Below are 16659 nucleotides of genomic sequence, written 5' to 3'. Positions count from 1 at the left end.
TGTCTTTCAGGGATGTAGAGGTCCTCCCTTACGAAAATTAACCATGGTTTTACTACAAATAAAACCAAAAAACCATGGTTACTGTAGTTAAACCATGGTAACCACAAATTAACCATTGTTTTGCTATATTAACCATAGTTTTACCATGGTATTTGTAGTAAATCTGTGGTTTTACAAATGGCAGTCAATACGCCAAAAAACCATGGGTTACTACAGTTTTACTATAATAAAACCATGGTTATTTTTCGTAAGGGCTTTCTAGGTGCTGATCCACAATCTGGTCTGGATACATACTGGATCCATGTGACTGCAGTGACACTCTGATCTTGATATAGACTGGATCTGGTGGCTACAGTGACCTCCGATTAGAGAGAAACAGACAAATATTAGCGTAGATGCCATTCTTCTAATGATGTAGCAAGTACATCAGGTGTTATGGGAAGTGTTCCCAGTTCCGGTTTACCTAATTAATGCAGCCTAAAAATCCTTTAAGGGATTTGGATATTAAAAGCATATCAGTATGTTATGTGTAAGCCAGGTTAAAGAGATGGGTCTTTAATCTAGATTTAAACTGCAAGAGTGTGTCTGCCTCCCAAACAATGTTAGGTAGGTTATTCCAGAGTTTAGGTGCCAAATAGGAAAAGGATCTGCCGCCCGCAGTTAATTTTGATATTTTAGTTATTATCAAATTGCCTGAGTTTTGAGAACGTAGCGGACGTAGAGGATTATAATGTAAAAGGAGCTCATTCAAATACTGAGGAGCTAAACCATTCAGGGATTTATAAAGCAATATTTTAAAATCTAAACAATGTTTGATAGGGAGCCAGTGCAGTGTTGACAGGACCGGGCTAATATGGTCATACTTCCTGGTTCTAGTAAGAACTCTTGCTGCTGCATTTTGGACTAGCTGTAGTTTGTTTACTAAACGTGCAGAACACCCACCCAATAAAGCATTACAATAATCTAACCTTGAGGTCATAAATGCATGGATTAACATTTCTGCATTTGACATTGAGAGCATAGGCCGTAATTTAGATATATTTTTGAGATGGAAAAATGCAGTTTTACAAATGCTAGAAACGTGGCTTTCTAAGGAAAGATTGCGATCAAATAGCACACCTAGGTTCCTAACAGATGACGAATAATTGACAGCGCATCCATCAAGTCTTAGACAGTATTCTAAGTTATTACATGCAGAGTTTTTAACACCTCTGTTTTTTCAGAATTTAGCAAAAAGAAGTTACTCGTCATCCAGTTTTTTGACTATGCATTCCATTAGTTTTTCAAATTGGTGTGTTTCACCGGGCCGCGAAGAGATATAGAGCTGAGTATCATCAGCATTACAGTGAAAGCTAACACCATGTTTCCTGATGATATCTCCAAAGGGGTAACATATAACGTGAAGGTTAGCAGCCCTAGTACTGAGCCTTGAGGTACTCCATACTGCACTTGATCGATATGATACCTCTTCATTCACTGCTATGAACTGATGGCAGTCATATAAGTACGATTTAAACCATGCTAATGCACTTCCATTAATGTTGTGGTCAATTGTGTCAACTGCAGCACTAAGATCCAATAGAACTAATAGAGAGATACAACCATGATCAGATGATAAGAGCAGGTCATTTGTAACTCTAAGGAGAGCAGTCTCAGTACTATGATATGGTCTAAATCCTGACTGGAAATCCTCACATATACCATTTTTCTCTAAGAAGGAATATAATTGTGAGGAAACCACCTTTTCTAGTATCTTGGAGATTCGAGATTAGTCTATAATCAACTAGTTCTTTGTGGTCAAGTTGTGGTTTTTTGATGAGAGGCTTAATAACAGCCAGTTTAAGGTTTTGGGGACATATCCTAATGACAATGAGGAATTAATAATAGTCAGAAGAGGATCTATGACTTCTGGAAGCACCTCTTTTAGGAGCTTAGATGGTATAGGGTCTAACCTACATGTTGTTGGTTTAGATGATTTAACAAGATTTAACAAATGCAAGATGTCTTTAATAAAGATAAAGCAACAGTCCAGTTAAACAGAAATCCTCTTCTGAGATAAATTCCAGCAACAGCCGTCAATATGATAAGGCAAATAACAAAAATATCCCCATGAAAACAAAGAAAAAGCACAGCAGAGGGAACAGGTGTGGCGGTGTCAAGTCTCAGTCTCTCAGAGGAGGAATGGCACACAGCTGGCGGATAGGAAGCTCAGGCTGGCAGACATCAGCAGGTAAACTGGACAGAGTGCAGAGCAACCCGATAATCAGCAAACACAGAGTAGTAAATTGTACAGACCAGATCCAGACAGGACTCGGACTAGACAGGAATAAGGGAAGGAGAGAAAGCCTCTGCATAAATAACTCTAGGAATAATCTGGCAATGAAGCAGGGAAATGGGAAGCTAGAAGTAGCAAACACAATGAGAGGGATAGGCGAACAGGTGTGAGAGAATTAACCCAAATGCTGATAGCAAACTAGAAACAGCTGAGGTGAGTGAAGGTGCATGTGGAAGAGAGTGTGTGTAATGGTGAGTGTGAGTCAGTGAGTAACCAGTAGAGGGAGAAAGAGACAGATACCAGGCCCATGACAGTACCCCTCTCCTAACGAGTGCCCCCTGGCTCTCCCAAGGGAGGAACCTGGCGGGCACAGAGGAAACCTTTAACGAGCGAGCGGTCCAGGACATCGCGGGAGGGAACCCAGGTTCTCTCCTCAGGACCATATCCCTCCCAGTCCACTAAGAACTGGTATCCCCGACCCTGGCGGCACATATCAAGGAGCTTACGAACCCTGTAAACCGGAGCTCCCTCGACACGAACGGAAGAAAGAGTAGGCCGAGGAGAACCAGACCACCTAAAACAGGACTTGACTGAAGTGAGAGCTGTCAACAGCACGGACACTTGGCTAAATTTTTTTATCAAACGCGATAAAAATTAGCAAAACAAAGGAAACGCTGAAGCGCGACGCGAGTGTCAGGGACTGGCCAATCGGTGACCACCTGAACTTTAGTAGAGTCCATGCTAATCCCCTCTGCTGAGATAACAGACCCAAGAAAAGTAACGCGTAAAGAGTGCGCGTGAAAGGAACACTTCTCAGCCTTAACAAAGATTCGGTTCTCAAGAAGGCGCTGTAGGACCCGGCGTACATGATGTACGTGAACTTGGAGAGAGGGAGAAAAAATCTGAATGTCGTTGAGATACACAAAAACTAAAATATTAAGCATATCTCTAAGGACGTTGTTAATCAATGCTTGAAAAAAGGCCGGAGCATTTACAAGACCGAAAGGGAGAATGCAATATTCAAAGTGTCCTAAAGGTGTATTAAATGCTGTCTTCCATTCGCCTTCCTCCTTAATGCGAACTAAATGGTAAGCATTGCGGAGATCCAACTTTGTGAAGACCTTTGCTCCCTGCAGGAGCTCAAAGGCCGATGACATAAGCAGCAAAGGATAGCGATTCTTAACGGTTATGTCATTCAGCCCTCGATAATCTCAATCAATCAATCACCTTTATTTATATAGTGCTTTAAACAAAATACATTGCGCCAAAGCACTGAACAACATTCATTTGGAAAACAGTGTCTCAATAATGCAAAATGATAGTTAAAGGCAGTTCATCATTGAATTCATTGATGTCATCTCTGTTCAGTTGAAATAGTGTCTGTTTTAATTTGCAATCAAGTCAACGATATCGCTGTAGATGAAGTGACCCCAACTAAGCAAGCCAGAGGCGACAGCGGCAAGGAACCGAAACTCCATCGGTGACAGAATGGAGAAAAAAACCTTGGGAGAAACCAGGCTCAGTTGGGGGGCCAGATCTCCTCTGACCAGACGAAACCAGTAGTTCAATTCCAGGCTGCAGCAAAGTCAGAATGTGCAGAAGAATCATCTGTTTCCTGTGGTCTTGTCCTGGTGCTCCTCTGAGACAAGGTCTTTACAGGGGATCTGTATCTGGGGCTCTAGTTGTCCTGGTCTCCGCTGTCTTTCAGGGCAGTAGAGGTCCTTTCTAGGTGCTGATCCACCATCTGGTCTGGATACGTACTGGATCCAGGTGACTGCAGTGACCCTCTGATCTGGACACAGACTGGATCTGGTGGCCACGGTGACCTCGGAACAAGAGAGAAACAGACAAATATTAGCGTAGATGCCATTCTTCTAATGATGTAGAAAGTACGGTGTTATGTGAAGTGTTCCGGTTCCAGTTTACCTAATTAATGCAGCCTAAAAATCCTTTAACGGATTTGGATATTAAAAGCATATTAGTATGTTATGTGTATGCCAGGTTAAAGAGATGGGTCTTTAATCTAGATTTAAACTGCAAGAGTGTGTCTGCCTCCCGAACAATGTTAGGTAGGTTATTCCAGAGTTTAGGCGCCAAATAGGAAAAGGATCTGCCGCCCGCAGTTGATTTTGATATTCTAGGTATTATCAAATTGCCTGAGTTTTGAGAACGTAGCGGACGTAGAGGAGTATAATGTAAAAGGAGCTCATTCAAATACTGAGGTGCTAAACCATTCAGGGCTTTATAAGTAATAAGCAATATTTTAAAATCTATACGATGTTTGATAGGGAGCCAGTGCAGTGTGGACAGGACCGGGCTAATATGGTCATACTTCCTGGTTCTAGTAAGAACTCTTGCTGCTGCATTTTGGACTAGCTGTAGTTTGTTTACCAAGCGTGCAGAACAACCACCCAATAAAGCATTACAGTAGTCTAACCTTGAAGTCATAAATGCATGGATTAACATTTCTGCATTTGACATTGAGAGCATAGGCCGTAATTTAGATATATTTTTGAGATGGAAAAATGCAGTTTTACAAATGCTAGAAACGTGGCTTTCTAAGGAAAGATTGCGATCAAGTAGCACACCTAGGTTCCTAACTGATGACGAAGAATTGACAGAGCAACCATCAAGTCGTAGACAGTGTTCTAGGTTATTACAAGTAGAGTTTTTGGGCCCTATGATTAACACCTCTGTTTTTTCTGAATTTAGCAGTAAGAAATTACTCGTCATCCAATTTTTTATATCGACTATGCATTCCATTAGTTTTTCAAATTGGTGTGTTTCACCGGGCTGCGAGGAAATATAGAGCTGCGTATCATCAGCATAACAGTGAAAGCTAACACCATGTTTCCTGATGATATCTCCCAAGGGTAACATATAAAGCGTGAAGAGTAGCGGCCCTAGAACTGAGCCTTGAGGTACTCCATACTGCACTTGTGATCGATATGATACATCTTCATTCACTGCTACGAACTGATGGCGGTCATATAAGTATGATTTAAACCATGCTAATGCACTTCCACTGATGCCAACAAAGTGTTCAAGTCTATGCAAAAGAATGTTGTGGTCAATTGTGTCAAACGCAGCACTAAGATCCAATAAAACTAATAGAGAGATACACCCACGATCAGATGATAAGAGCAGATCATTTGTAACTCTAAGGAGAGCAGTTTCAGTACTATGATACGGTCTAAATCCTGACTGGAAATCCTCACATATACCATTTTTCTCTAAGAAGGAATATAATTGTGAGGATACCACCTTTTCTAGTATCTTGGACAGAAAAGGGAGATTCGAGATTGGTCTATAATTAACTAGTTCTCTGGGGTCAAGTTGTGGCTTTTTTATGAGAGGCTTAATAACAGCCAGTTTGAAGGTTTTGGGGACATGTCCTAATAACAATGAGGAATTAATAATAGTCAGAAGAGGACCTATGACTTCTGGAAGCACCTCTTTTAAGAGCTTAGATGGTATAGGGTCTAACATACATGTTGTAAGTTTAGATGATTTAACAAGTTTATACAATTCTTCCTCTCCTATAGTAGAGAATGAGTGGAACTGTTCCTCAGGGGGTCTATAGTGCACTGTCTGATGCGAAACTGTAGCTGACGGCTGAATGGTTGCAATTTTATCTCTAATAGTATCGATTTTAGAAGTAAAGTAGTTCATAAAGTCATTACTGCTGTGGTGTTGGGAAATGTCAACACTTGTTGAGGCTTTATTTTTCGTTAATTTAGCCACTGTATTGAATAAATACCTGGGGTTATGTTTGTTTTCTTCTAAAAGAGAAGAAAAGTAATCAGATCTAGCAGTTTTTAATGCTTTTCGGTAGGATATGCTACTTTCCCGCCAAGCAATACGAAATACCTCTAGTTTTGTTTTCCTCCAGCTGCGCTCCATTTTTCGGGCTGCTCTCTTTAGGGTGCGAGTATGCTCATTATACCATGGTGTCAAACTGTTTTCCTTAACCTTTCTTAAGCGTAAAGGAGCAACTGTATTTAAAGTGCTAGAAAAGAGAGAGTCCATAGTTTCTGTTACATCATCAAGTTGTTCTGAGGTTTTGGATATGCTAAGGAATTCGGATACATCAGGAAGATAACTTAAAAAGCTGTCTTTTGTGGTAGAAGTGATGGTTCTTCGATACTTGTAACAAGAAGTAGAATTTACAATTTTGGCTATATGAAGTTTACACAGAACTAAATAATGATCTGAGATATCATCACTTGGCTGAATAATTTCAACACTATCAACATCAATTCCATGTGACAGTATTAAATCTAGAGTATGATTTCGACAATGAGTAGGTCCTGAAACGTGTTGTCTAACACCAATAGAGTTCAGAATGTCTATAAATGCTGATCCCAATACATCTTTTTCATTATCGACATGGATATTAAAATCACCAACTATTAAGACTTTATCTGCAGCCAGAACTAACTCGGATGTAAAATCACCAAACTCTTTAATAAAGTCTGTATGGTGCCCTGGTGGCCTGTATACAGTAGCCAGTACAAACATAACAGGGGATTTATCATTAACATTGGTTTCTTTGGATAATGTTATATGAAGCACCATTACTTCAAACGAGTTATACTTGAAGCCTGCCCTCTGAGAAATCCTGAAAACGTTATTATAAATTGAAGCAACACCTCCCCCTTTGCCTTTTAGACGCGGCTCGTGTTTATAACAATAATCTTGGGGGGTGGACTCATTTAAAATAATGTAATCATCAGGTTTTAGCCAGGTTTCTGTCAAGCAGAGCACATCTATATTATGATCAGTTATCATATTATTTACAAAAAGTGTTTTCGTAGAAATGGATCTGATATTCAATAAGCCAATCTTTATCATTTGTTTATCCATATTGCATTTGTTTTTTATTTGTTGAACCTCAATTAAATTGTTAACCTTAACTTGGTTTGGACGTTTTTTGTATTTTCTAGTTCGTGGAACAGACACAGTCTCTATAGTGTGATATCTAGGTGAAAGAGTCTCTATGTGCTGAGAATTAACTGACCTCTGTGACGGGAGGCAGCTAGCAGACGGTCGGTTTAGCCAGTCTGTCTGCTTCCTGACCTGGGCCCCAGTTAGTCAAGTATAAACACTAAGACTATTTGCCATATTTCTAGACAGAAGAGTGGCGCCACCCCAGGAGGGATGAAGACCATCTCTTTTAAACAGGTCAGGTCTGCCCCAAAAGCTCGTCCAATTGTCTATATAACCTATGTTATTCTGTGGGCACCACTTAGACATCCAGCCATTGAGTGATGACAATCTGCTATGCATCTCATCACCACGGTAAGCAGGGAGGGGACCAGAGCATATTACAGTGTCTGACATCGTGCTTGCAAGTTCACACACCTCTTTAAAGTTATTTTTAGTGATCTCCGACTGGCGAAGTCGAACATCATTAGCGCCGGCATGAATAACAATCTTACTGTATTTACGTTTAGCATTAGCCAGCACTTTTAAATTTGCCAAGATGTCAGGCGCTCTGGCTCCCGGTAAACATTTGACTATGGTGGCTGGTGTCTCTATATTCACGTTCCGTACAATAGAATCACCAATAACTAGAGCACTTTCATCAGGTTTCTCAGTGGGTGCATCACTGAGTGGGGAGAACCTGTTTAATGTTTTGATCGGAACAGAAGAGCGGTGTTTTGACCCACGACTACGCTGCCTCACCGTCACCCAGTTGCCCTGCTGCAGGGGCTCTGCTGGAACCGGACAATGTACAGGAATCCCTGAGCTAGACGCATCCAAAGCCATATCTAGAGCCCTAACATTCTTACTGTCCTCAATTAAAGTTTGGATGCGTGTCTCTAATTCTGAAATCTTCTCTGTCAGCCTAACTGTTTCCCTGCATTTATCACATGTGAATCCCTCATCAGCGACAGAGATAGATAAACTGTACATGTGGCAAGAGGTGCAAATAACAATTGTAGGAGAAGCCATTACTCACCGTGCTTGATGAAATATTCTTACTGCGGTTGTTTGACGAACTTGTGGAAAACTGCAGCGTGAGAGAGGAGAGGAGAGGAGAGGAGAAAAGAAAACGCTAATGACAAGCTAACGAGTGCTAACGCTTTGCAGGTGTGCTGCAGTCACGGAAGAGTGAACGATCAAAGTTAATCTGATAAGATTGATCGGTAATATCAGAAATATGGTGTGAATTAAGTTATATTTTACAATTAAAAAAACAAACAAACAGACAGTGATAGTAAGAAAGATTATAGAGAAAAAATATAAAATAAAAACAGCTACATGGAGCTATGATTAGCTACAGAAGGCCAACAGGAAGTAGAGAAAACACTGTCCAACCAATATAATAATAATCTATAAAGGGACACAAAGAACCGTCTTTCTTCTTCACAAAGAAGAATCCTGCACTGGCGGGAGAGGAGGAAGGAACAATCGTGCCGGCATCAAGGGAGTCAGAAAGATACTTCTCTAACGCTTCACACTCAGGAAAGGACAGAGAGTATAGCCTTTCACGTGGAGGGATTGTAGCAGGAATGAGCTCTATACTGCAATCGTAGGGACGGTTGGGAGGGAGAGAAGTGGCCCGGGAACGACTGAAAACCGCCCGCAGGTCAAGATACTCCTCCGGGACCCCAGTCAAATCACCCGGTTCCTCCTGAAAAAGAGAGACAGAGGAAACAGGAGGGAATGCTGACGCTAAATATTCAACATGACAGGACAAATTCCAAGAAAGAATAGTGCCCTAAGACCTGTTAATGTGAGGATTATGTTTTACTAGCCAAGGGTGGCCTAAAACTACAGGGGAAAAAATTGAGTGAAAAATTAAAAAAGAAAGAATCTCGTGGTGGTTACCAGAAACAGTGAGAGATAAGGGAACGGATTCACAGTGTACCCGAGGGAGGGCGCTACCATCTAAGGCGAAAATGGGGGTGGCCTCCTCACGTTCCTTCAAAGGAATACCTTGTTCCAGAGCCCATGCCTTATTGATGAAATTCCCCTCTGCCCTCGAGTCAACCAAGGCGTTACAGGAGACAGAGAATCCAGGCCAGTGAAGCGTGATAGGAATGGCAGTGCAGGACTTGGGAGGAGAGACCAGAGAAGTTGCACTCGCCAGTAACCCCTCCTCTACTGGGGAGCGTTTGATTTTAACAGGCATGTAGGAATGAAGTGACTCTGAGCCTGCCCTCTGAGAAATCCTGTAAACACCTCCCCCTTTGCCTTTTAGACGCGGCTTATGTTTATAACAGTACTCAACTTGTTGACATCTTGTTTCGAGGTTGATACAACATTTAATGCTGAATGATTGAAAGTGTTGACATATTTGAACATTCTAAATATGTGTTGTTTAAGTTACATTTTCTGGTTTAGCAATTAAAAGGAAAACAAAGGACTTGATGTGTGACCCATATTTGAAATGCATTCTCTGCATTTCACTTATCCAAGTGCACACAAACAGCAGTGAGATCAACAAACACATGCACTGTGAAGACACACCCGCAGCAGTGGGCAGACAATGATCTGTGCTGCATTCGACCCGATAGATCATGACATACTCAAAGATAGATAATGACATACTTAAAGATAGATCACGAAACTATACGGGTATTCAAGGGCCAGCTTTAAGATAGCTTGATCCTACCTGTCCAAATGTTACCACTTTTGTTTGTTTAAACAGGGAATAACCTCACCAGAAAAGAATGAAGTGCCACAAGGATCTGTCTTAAGCCCTCTGCTATTTTCACTATACATGTTTGCCCCTTGGTAATATTAATAGAAAATATGGGATTAGTTTACGTTGTTAAACTGATGATACTCAATTATTTATTTCAACAAGACCAGATGAAACTTCTAAATTATCTAAGATAAGAGAGTGTGTAAAAAAATTTTAAGATTGGATGTCCAATACTTTTTTCCTATTAAATTCGGATAAGACAGCGATATTACTTATTGGACCAAAAAACAGTACACAGACTCTAGTAGACTACTAATTCCTTACATTTATATAGCACTTTTCTGGGCACTCAAAGCACCTTACATAGAAGAGGGGGATCTCCTCAACCACCACCAGCATGCAGCATCCACCTGGATGCATCTTGTCTTTTGAAAATCCTATTTCACATGTTACAAAAAAAGCAATAAGCCCCAAGAAGCCATGGTTTACAGTGAATTTAGGACAGCTAAGGGGCATTTTATAATAATAGCGGAGGGGCTGTTACAAATTAACTGTAAACCACTGCTTCTAGGGAATTATTGCTTTTATAAAAACAATTATTCCAAATGTGTAGTAAGGTAAAAACTCCTGTTTACTATGGTACTAAAGCCTGATTTGTTCACGTTCGTGTAGCTGCACGAACCGATGGCACTTCAACCTGCCAAAAGGGGAGGAGCTGACCTATAATTCTATTCTATTTTAAAAATACATGTTGCCCCATGGTAATATTATTAGAAAATATGGGATTAGTTTCAACTGTTGTGCTGATGATACTCAACTATATATCTCAATGAGACAGGATGAAACTTCTAAATTATCTAAGCTAACAGAGTGTGTTAAAAATGTAAAAGATTGGATGACCAATAATTTTCTCCTATTAAGTTCGGATAAGACAGAGATATTACTTATTGGACCAAAAACAGTACACAGAATCTAGTACACTACAGTTGGCAACTAGACGGATGTATTGTTATTTCCTCTACAGTCAAAAATGTGGGTGTTTTATAAGACAGCAACCATATTTCCCATGTTACAAAAACAGCATTCTTACATCTTAGAAACATTGCCAAGCTACGAAATATGGTACCTGTTTCTGATGCAGAAAAGCTAGTTCATGCATTCATGACTCTACACTGGACGATTATAATGCACTTCTTGGTGGTTGTCCTGCTTCTTCAATAAACAAGCTACAGGAAGCCCAAAATGCAGCAGCTAGAGTCCTTATCAGGTCAAGAAAATCTGATCATATTACCCCAATTTTACAGCCTTTGCACTGGCTATCTATTAAGTTCCGTATCAGTTACAAATTATCATCACTTACCTATAAGGCCCTAAATAGTTTAGCTCTTGCGTACCTAACTAGCCTTCTACCACGTTACAACCCATCACGCTCCATAAGGTCACAAAACGCTGGACCTTTGGTAGTTCCTAGGATCCTTGGTCTATTCCTATGGAATAGCCTTCATGATGTTTGGGGTTCAGACACACTCTCTCTGTTTAAATCTAGATTAAAAAACATCTCTTTATAAAACATTCGTATAATGCATCTCATAATTTGTGACTGCAGTTGTATTTGATCAAATGCACATTATTATTCTTTAGCTTGGGTTAATCTAATTAATTTTACTTTGTTGGAACAGCAGCTGCGCTAATGATGTCTCTATTTGTTTCCCTGTTTTGCCTTTTAACTAGGATTTACACAAGCTCCAGTCTGGATCCAGAACAGCCGAGAAGAGATGATGCCAACCCTTCTGAGGACCTCAGATGATGCTAACCCTGAAACAACATACAGAACTAAAAATATTGCTACTTACCATTCAATCACATTATAATTGCTGTTAATAGTGTTCATCGTCTGGTTGACTATGTCTTGTATAAATTTTTTTCTGAAAATTCCTGTCATTTGCACATAAACTGATCACCACTTATAAGCTACTACTAAATGTTGTAGAAACTCAATTTTCTGTAAAGTTGCTTTGCAATGATTTGTTTTGTAAAAAGCACTATACAAATAAACTTGAATTGAAATATAAGTTGGCTCTGAGCGCCATTTCTTCAGAATCTTTTGACTGAATCGACAGTAAACAATTCATGTGCAGTCTCATAGCACAGAAGCCTAAGTAATGCTTGGTCCCTTATCTCAGGGAATCGAGGTTACGTCAGTAACAAGAGAGTTTCTCTTTCAAACAGTCTCTCCTGAGGTATAAACCAAGGCTATAGCTTAAGCATCCATTATCCAGTGAATCTCAACACAAAGTGCTGCTCTGAGTGTATAAACAGTCCAGAGTGCTCAACATACACTCTAAGAGCCCAAACCGGGCAGAGTGAATTAGGACCCTGCTCATCATTTAAATTGGGGAGTGCCAGAAGGGTGAAGACTTGACAACAGAGTGGAGAGCACTTTGAGCACATAGCCATGTCTCGGTTTGAGAATGATTCTACAGTCGTTAGTCCCAAACTTAAGTCAGGAATCACTGACTAACAGTGCCTGCAGGTTACCCACTTGCTTGACTGATGCTAGAGGAGGGCCCTGAGGACTATAGACAAGTCTCAAATCGGCACAGTATGAGAATGAGATAGATACAATCTCTGAACTCCTCTCAGAAATGTAACAACTATTTCGTTTCAGCCGACTGATTGTCCAGCCACAAAATAATGATTCGACATGATGTCTGCACACATACACTTTAAACATGGAAGGGGTGCGCCCCTTATCCAGCAGTTCTTGTAGAAAGAATAGCACGTGGGAGACGTCACAAGAGGACGGGTCCTCGTTCCGTGGTCTACACCAGTCAGAGAAGACTGACCATTTGAAGGAATAAAGATGTCTCGTAGACAGCGCTCTAGCCTCCAAAATGGTATAAGTTACATTCAGGGGTAGCTGCAAAGACTCCCGTCGAGGGGCCAAACATAAAATGTTCCATAGCCCTGGCCAATCATCCACCAAGAGTTCCACCTCTGCCCTCCTGAAGACAGACCAAATCATTAATGAAAGATGTAGTCTCCATTCTCCTGGATCTACCTTGTCCCTGGACAACATGTTTGCCCCCTGGTTCAGTCTTCCCAGCACATGAAATGCTCTCAGCCAGAGGACTTTGCCTTGTGCCCATAGAAAAAGCATTTAGCCAACCTGTTCAGTGATCTGAGACATACTTGATGATTGATAAAGGCTACCACAGTCATGTTTTACATTTATGCATTTAGCAGAGGCTTTTATCCAAAGCAACTTACAGTGCAGTCTATAAACATTTTTACCAGTATGTGTGTTCCCTGGGAATTGAACACATGACATTTTGTGCTTCTAACACAATGCTCTACCACTGAGCCTTAGGAGCAGTTTTCCGAGCAGACCAGGACATGGTGCCCCATTAAGGCTGACAGGGATAATGCAGTGGTGGGTTACCCTGAGATAAACACATCCCAGGCGAACATGGGCTTTGAGCCAGTACTGAATGTTGTGAAGGCCCAGAGGAATTATAAAGGGAGTCTCTGGATTCTCTGGAAAGCCCTGAGGGGACGTGAAGTCCCTAATTTGAAAGACGTGCTTGTCGCTGAATAGTCAGGGAACGTTCTGGCGTAATCTATGCCCACATTCAAGCAGAATCGATAACTGTCTCCAAACACCACTTGCTTGCTCTGAGACAAAGATCATTTATCTAAACTTATTCTCAAACCAAGATGCTCCAGGTGGCTAAGCAGCAGCAATCTGTGAGTGATGAGTTTCTGTTTTGACCTAGCTAAAACCAGCCAATCATCAAGCTAGTTCAAAATGTTTAGTTTCACACCTGGATATGAAAGTAAGCATCTTTCAGATTCACTGACAGAAACAATTCCTCGGGACATACTTGCACGAGAAACTGTCTCAAAGATAACAGCTTGAACAGCAGTCTCATAAGTGAGTGGTTCAGTTGTCTAAGATCGAGAATGTGTCTGAGCCCACCATCTTTCTTGGTAATGGGGAAGTAGCGGCTGTAAAACGCTGACTCGCTGTTTGCTAGAGTTGCCCCACGTCTCCTTTTGCAAGCAGTGTTTGTAGTTTGGACTGGAGAACATCAGCATCATTTTCCTGTTCAGAAGTATGAATAACACCTCTGAAGCAAAGTGGCCTGCTTGTGAACTGAAGCGAGTAACCTTGTTCTGTTTTTAGAACCCAACTTGGCACATCCAGGATAGCTTTCCAAGCCTGAAGCCAGATGGCAAGTGATTCTAGTTTTTTGAATGGAAGTTAACTGCACTGGGGCAGGGAACTGACATTTGTGGTAATGAGGTGAGAAGTAATGCTTGGTATGTGGGTCCGTTATCACAGTGGTAGCTTAGGCACGCAAAGTGAAAAGGATGGGCCCAGCTTGAGTGGAGTTTCCATCACTCAGTAATAAGTGAAGGGATGGATAGCCTCAGCAAGAACTGACCCTCTCCTCTTCCTCTCTGCGTACGGATCAGGATGGCCTCTGAGGCTCAGGGTCTAGTGTCACTCTGAGGCAGGGACCTTTACGCTTCAGAAACGGTCAGCGTTCCAACATCCAGGGATGTTGCTGAAACCCATGTTCAGACTGGGGCTGAAGCAGCACCAGCTTTGAAAGACTGCTCAGAGGATGGAGCTTTCTGGCAACTTGAGTCAGGTGCTGTACTGGAGCATTTCTACAGGAAGTGACACATTGCCTGCGATGACTTCTGTGCCACTGTAAACCACTAGGTAAACCCATTCACAGCAGGGCCAAACAGTCCCTTAGGAGAGAATGGCTAGTCTTGGAAGGTGACCATTGTCAGCATCCCTGATCTCCATCAGATTCAGCCAAAGGTGGCGCTCAAGTCCTCCAAACTGGCCATGGCCTTAGTAGCGCTCAGATCCAGATGAGTTGCTGTGAACAGCTTTTTAAAGGCATCAGAACTCTGGCCAGACTCATCCATGTTGCAGAGAAATTTGATATAGAGGTCAGCTCCTCCACCTTTTGGTGGATTGAAGAATTTTTGGTTCATGCAGCTGCATGAACATGAACAAATCAGGCTTCAGTACCAGAGTTAACAGGTGTTTCCCCCATAAGTGTGTCAACGCAACATTTCAAAAGGGAACTCTGGACTTTTGGTAGTACCTAGGATAGCAAAGTCTAAAGGCTTTTTCAAATTTGGCTCCCAAACTCTGGAATAGCCTTTCTGATTATGTTTGGGGTTCAGACACTCACTCTCTGTTTAAATCTTTATTAAAGACATCTCTTTATCCAAGCATTCACATAATGTATCACATAAACCTGTTACATCTGATCAATTAAACTTTATCATTCTTTGCTTGGTTTGAACAGCAGCTTTGCAAATTTTTCTCTATTTATTTTTACTGTTTCTGGCATGGGATGGGAATACCAAGGTAACTAGAAATGGCACAATCTTCAGTTTGGATCCAGCTCTTATGAAGCCAACCCCTCCAAGGACCACAAATGATGACAACCCTGAACCAACATGCAAAACAACCTAATTTTCCTGTAAGTTTGATCGTAACAATCATTGCTATTAAAAATGTTCACAGTTTGTTTGAATACATGTCATTAACTAACAGCATGATTTATTTTTCTGTATATATGTGCCATATGGACATCACCTAGTCACCACTGATATACTGCTCCTGAATGTAATGTACAAACTTTCATTTTCTGTGAAGCTGCTTTGCAAAGATTTGTACTGTGGAAGCGCTATACAATTAAACGTGAATTGAATTGAATTGATTTTTTGAAATAAAAAAAGTATGATTATAATTTAAATCTACATAATGCTCAACTCAAGAATACATACACTTATTATTAACTATACAGTTACTGTATAGTTATGTTTTTTTTCTATCAGTTTTGAAAACAAGAGTGTTTGAGTTTATTTTGTGTTATTCACTTAATCTTTATTGCATTATTTTAGAGACGTGTGTTACCCTGACAGTTTTTTGTCTTTGTATCTATGAATTACCTGAATATGATTGCTGGCCATGTTTTAATTAGCTTATGATGAACTGTGATTTATCATGTGTCTTTCTAATTTACCGCATATTATTATGGTTTATTAGTACACGTAGTACAAGTATAAAGATTTTGGTAGTTCAAGTAGAATGATATGATATGATATGTTGATATGTTAACATTTTGTCACTTGATGAAATATGCTTTTAAAAGTAGTAAATCATAAATTTGGCAGGATAAAATTAACAATAACATTTTATATCATGATGATGATGAAGCACAATGAGCAAAAATTGTCTTGTCCTTGCTTAAAGATGTCACGGTGTCTGGTCTGTGTTTCCCTGGGTCTCCACTAGTGGTCTAACTTCCCCATAGGCGCCTCACCGCAGGCACTACAATTCCCACAAAGCCTTGTCCCTTCATCACAGTAATTGCACTCCTGTTAATTGCATTCAGGTGTCTTCACTTCATAGTCATTACCCTTCCTATTTAAATCGGTCTGTTTGTTTCATGGAGTCCTTAATTTCCATCACCTGGTTTCCTCGCGTTTCTAGTATTTCAAGTTTTTGTTTGTTTGTTTGTTTGTTTTTGGATTGATGTTTGGTTATGACCCCGGCTTGTTTTGATTCTGATTTTGGATTACCCAATAAAACTCACACTGCTCTTGGATCTCTCTTTGTGACGCTTGGTAAATGAAACAGGAGGCAAAAGCGAGTAAACAGAGTTTATTGTACAAGATGTGATGATGGAAG

This window comes from Carassius auratus, chromosome 35 (assembly GCF_003368295.1).
Source record: "Carassius auratus strain Wakin chromosome 35, ASM336829v1, whole genome shotgun sequence".
NCBI classification, from domain to species: domain Eukaryota; kingdom Metazoa; phylum Chordata; class Actinopteri; order Cypriniformes; family Cyprinidae; genus Carassius; species Carassius auratus.
This window is presented reverse-complemented; position numbering follows the sequence as displayed.